This window comes from Gavialis gangeticus, unplaced genomic scaffold, assembly GCF_001723915.1.
Source record: "Gavialis gangeticus isolate Ggan-Ray unplaced genomic scaffold, GavGan_comp1, whole genome shotgun sequence".
In the NCBI taxonomy this organism is placed as follows: Eukaryota; Metazoa; Chordata; order Crocodylia; family Gavialidae; genus Gavialis; species Gavialis gangeticus.
The window spans coordinates 3,833,814-3,839,066 of NW_017729029.1; the positions used below are offsets into that span (position 1 = coordinate 3,833,814).

A 5,253-nucleotide genomic window follows, 5' to 3' on the forward strand; every position below is an offset into this window, starting at 1 on the left:
CTTTTTCTCCTCAGCTTTTAAGGTTCATTATCCTCTGTTCCCAAAGCTTCTAGGGTGATGTATGCAGTAACAGCTCCCCAAACACTTGCATCTCACCCCAAAACAAATACAAGTTAATTCTCAACCACCCCTCCTCCCAACCACATTTTTTCTGTGGGACAGTTTTGGGTCCTTAATGTGCCATTCCTCTGTCTGGGCAGCCCTGGTGTGTAAGGCTCACTCTGTTGCCTACAGATAGGATCCATTGCTAAAGCTCAGTTCCTGGGCTGTAGGTGGATTACGCTGCACTGTGTGCACCATTCGTGATTCACCTAATTAGCTTTCTTACCTCAGTCAACCCTCCTTCTGTGCCTGACCCTGTCCCCCTCTTGCCCTAATATTCTGAGCATGAAGAAAGTCCCCTGTGGATGTTGCCAGAGGTGGTGGGGAGGGATGAGGCATTGTATGGAACAGGACACAGTATCCTCAGGCTTCCTAGTGTTGCACTTTGCTGCTTTTTTTCCTCTTGTTTGACCCTGAAGAGGGCAGCACAGGCCACCTGTTTGGTGCATAAGCTGATGGAGACTTGTGTCAGGTCCCAGTGGGCAGCTGTCCACAGTGGGTGGCACTGCGATTGCATTCATTTGCAGTGGGGTCAAGGCTAGTAATGACTAGATAAAAGGCCAGAAGCAGCTTTCTTACAAGTTTCCCGCTTACAAACTCCTACATGATATGGGGCAGGGATTGGAGAAATCCAGTCCATAGAGAATAGGTCTCTCACACAGAGCATCATCTGCTAAAAAAGCACAGGTATGGGAGACTGCGCCCAGCACTTCCTACCCACAGATAACCCTAGAGCAGCCGATTCTGGGAGTCCTGCTCAGTCAGCACAACTCAGCCTGGGTTGCAGTTTGGGATATTGGGCAGCCCCATTCTTTGTCCCTTCCTAGCTGGGAGTTCCTGTAGGTTTGCTTCAGATTTGCTGGGTTTTGCCCTAGACCTGAACTAGAATAGAGTAGGGCCCATCTCCAGAGTGGTTCTTTTCATGCTATATAGTAGTGTTCCTGTAACAAGCTGATGCAAGAGTGAATAACATTAGGAAGGAATATGTGGGGGCCTGGGTGGAAACAGAAAGATAAATGAATCAGGGTTGAAAGAAGGTCAGGGCCCAACATGAATGAGACCAAATCTCCCTCTGAAAGGGGAGCTCACCACTTAACACTGGGAATGTGAAGCAGAAAATCATTCTGTATTCAGTTACATGCTGTCTTTCTCTCTAGGTCGCAGTGACCTGGAGGGTTTTAGTACGTATCTAAAATGGTTCATTTACAGCAGAAGCAAAAGTTTAAAGCCTTTCAACTGGTTCTAGATCCCACTCAGCTACCATGTACCATACTGCAGTTTACCATGTTTAGTGGCCCAGTGGATTTTAACCTTCAGATGAAGCAACCCAACTAAAATCGGAATCAGATTGAATCTTCTGCCAAGCCCAGACTTCTGTGAGGGTCAGAGAAATGCTTAACACTCAGGATTTCTAATCTTTTTGTATGTCCTGGGTTCTGCTGGATTGAAGCAGAAATAAACAAAATGCTGAGAGAAAAGCTACTTCGTATCTGGCTAGAAGAAGGAAATACTAGAAATTGCATGGAAAGGCCTGATTTTTCTGACATTTTCAGCCCATTTCTAGACCAAGGAGGCTCTAAAAAGCAGCTGAACATTTGGACTCTTATTTGACTTGAGTCTCAGATTTCTTGCATGATTTCAAATATTATAAGTTTTTATGTGTTACCAATCCTGAAAGTATCCAGCCTGTGAACACAGTTTCCCCACTGGTTATCAGGCACTATGTCATAAAGCTAACATAACTACTTTTCTGGGCAGGTGAAGGGGGCTGAAGAACAGATTCGATTGTCATTGGAATCCACAGTAGGTAGGGCAGGCTTAGATTAGATATCTGCAATGACATATAAGTATTTGCACATTGGTGTACTCTGATCTGAGAATTAGTATGTGCAGCAAGTTGGCAAGTCTGCACTGGACATCTTTGTTTGCTTTGGTATTTGAAACAAGGCTATATGGCTGCTGTGATGAATAACTAGGGCAGACAGATCAGCCACAGGAAGCAGTAGAGCCACATTGCTGTCTCAGGACAAAAGACTCCAATTCATGTCTAAGGAAAGTAGGCTTTTCTTACCAGATAGTTACCAGATTCCCAGTGCATGCTGCAGGGATGGGATGAGTGCAGTTTTTTAATGATAAAATGGGACAGGGCAGAGTAGGTCAGTATAGTATATCAGCCCTGGCCCTGAGCCACCAAACTTGCTCTTTGTTTGTTCTGAGTTGTGTCAGGGCAGACAGAGCAGCATTCTGGCTATGGTTCAGTTACTGGTAACTTAGCATAGTGACCTCTTTTTTTTTTATTATATTTTTTATGCATGAGGGGCCTCTTCATGCAGGAAGCAGCAAACAGCAATCTTCTTGAATCTTTTTTACATAAAGGGAGGGTAAAGGAACCTGAATACATGTTGAAGTAATTATGCCTACTGAAGCACTCACAGCACTATCAGAACAGTGGAAAAGGGTATAAGGATAAACGAGACTCAGGAATCTTAGATATGTCGTATGATAACAGGATTCCATGTAATGACACAAGGTGAGTTTTTGTGCAGTCGTGTATATTATGTGATCCAGTTGCAGACCCCCCTATTTGGGGTACATGGCCCATCATAGCCTGAAGGTCCAACCTGAAGTTGAGGAGAGAGAGAATTTGATAGAGGCTGCCGGCATTTTTTGGGACAGGCCTTTATTAGATCCAAGCTCAGAGCTCTAGAACTGAGAATAGAGTAGGTAGTGTTTTGTGGCCATGAGATGGGCACAAGGAAGCTGTGGAGGACTTTGCTGGAACAGATTCTGCACTTCAGGACATGTAGTTGCCACATGAAGTATCAGAGGATAAGCTTTACCCCTTCCCCAAAGACAAAAAAGGTACCTGTTTCAGGATGCCTATAACCTAACCATTGTCCTTTTGTCATTTGCTCTATTCCTTCCACATATCACTATACCTGACACAAGAGTGCTTTCTAGCTTCAAGATGGCAAAGCTGTGGTGAGACGTGCTATCCCATGTGAGAACAGAATGGGATGCTATTCTCCAGGATTCCTGCTTTGATTTCCGTCCCAGTCTAAATCAGAGCCTAGTCCTGCAGAGAAACCCACTTTTTCAGAGAAGTGGGGCAGGGGGCACACTGCAATGTGAGTGGTCAGCCTTCTCATTCTTTCAGTTTCAGGATGTACAAACACTCCTTCCTTATTTGGTAGGTAGTAATGAACTGCTTGTCTGGAGTGGATGGGTCACTAACTACATCCCAGCAAGTTATTTGAGAGCAGTGGGAGCAGATTGGGGTGAAGCTCTTTTGAAAATCTGGGCCTAACTATAGCTAGAGACAAAATTGCAGGAACATGAAACTACCATGTGTAGGTGAGCAGTTTTACTGAGCTGAATGCTAGGTAACTACATGATAAATAAAGAAGCTTTATAGGATAGTTCTGCTGTGGAATTATAATAGGATCCAAATATTTGTCCAATTTACAGCCTCCTGTAAGATTCGTAAGTCAGAGCCTATTATTAAGTCAACATGCAGGCCATCCCATGTGCCTGGCATAAAGGATGGTGTGATTTAAGCCTGGTGCAGAATCGTTATTGGCATAACGGAGTCAGGACTGTCCGTTGTACTTAGTGTGATTGGGAGAACAGACTTTGGAATGCATTCTTCTATCTAACAAGTCTAGCCTGTCATCAGGAAATTCTGCAGGGTAAGGGCAATATATGCTGTATTCAAAACTTTGCCAGTCTAGTTAAATGAATCCAGTGTGAGCTGTTTTCAGGACAGAATTGAGCAGCTGGAAGGTATGTTTATTACACTCCATCATTATAAAACAGGCTGATAACATTTTCTCTTTGTTTTGGTATTACCATCATCAGGAACCTTTGTCTGTGCTAATTTTCTCTCTAACGGGAATAGATGCATCCTCTCAGCAGAAGTCTAGAGAGGAGACCTGTAATCTTACCCTAGTAAAGCCTACCTACATCATTTTCATTATAACAATGCTGTCTATAGCCCTGGAATTTAGTCTGTAAGACAAGCATGTGGATCTCTACAGAATGCATTCATATACATCCTTCCGCAGTAGGACTGAACATGGACTTCAAAGGCAGGGTCACTTCCGCAAGCAGATTACAACACTGCTAAGTCCATTGGAATGGACTTCCTTTGCTATGAGTGCAGAACCTAGGGGCTGTTTATTTACCTTTTTGATCCAGTGTCTTGGACTCTCTACCCAGAAAGAGACTTCAAACACTGGTATCAATGTGTAAAATCAACTTTTCCCCTTCAGTGACCAAACAATCTCTTCTCCACTGAGAAAGAACCTGTTTCCACAGCAGTAATGTCTTGCTGACCTTCTGGTACCAAGAGCTTCCTCTTCCCTGCAGTGTCTGTCCGGGTCAGTGTGAGGAGCTCTTAGCTAGGATGTTTTTACCGTGCTAAAGAATATAGAGTGCTTAGTGGACAGTTATTCACACTACATGGCCTCCACCACATAGTTTGACATAGTTGCCAGGCTCTACTTAGGAGACACTCAGGCCTGAAACAGCAGAAGAGCATGGTAGGTCAGACTGGGTGGGGAGAAAGGTGCTGAGAGAGCTGTGAGGTGGAAGCTACTTATTTGCTCCCTGACCTGGGTATTTGTTTTGTGGTGTGTACTTTAAAGTAAGTACAAATTGTATAACTTCTCTAAAAATAAGGGAAGGAACTTCTCCTTCCACTTTCCCAAAAAAGGCTGTGTCTTCCAGTGGGAATTAATCACTAGTTGAACCTCTTTCCTCTGAAAATACAAATTTACTGCAGCCCCCAGCAAAAAGTTCCCATGAAGACCTCTCTGTCCAGGCTCTGCTCTGGGTAAATCATTCTGAAGGAGTCTGACAACTACAGCAGACCATGTTGAATAACTTGGCAACATTCGGAAAGCATCTTGAAGTGGTTTTTGTTGAATGCGTTTTTGCTCTGCTTCAGTGGGAGATGTCACGACAACTCTGTCATCGCCACTCAGCACCCAGAAGACATCTCCCTTTGTCCCCTGCACCCTCAAAAAGCCCTTCACTAATGGGACTGATCGCTTTCCAGAGCTTCTAGTTAATAAATATGGTGCCTCATTGGCAGCAACTTAGTGACACAGCTGGGCTCTCCAGACACAGTGTGATCACCAGCAACGCAGG

The 5,253-nt window shown here is 44.2% G+C and overlaps 1 protein-coding gene across 1 annotated transcript in view; it reads left to right on the top strand.

Annotated features, from left to right (window-relative positions):
• FAM155B (family with sequence similarity 155 member B) overlaps positions 1 to 5,007 on the top strand; it is an 80,296-nt gene extending 75,289 nt beyond the window's left edge. The window contains exon 4 of the mRNA XM_019521109.1: positions 23 to 5,007. The gene's annotated coding sequence lies outside the window, so the exon portion shown is untranslated. The remainder of the gene's footprint in view (positions 1 to 22) is intronic.
• The last annotated feature ends 246 nt before the right edge of the window (positions 5,008 to 5,253 follow it).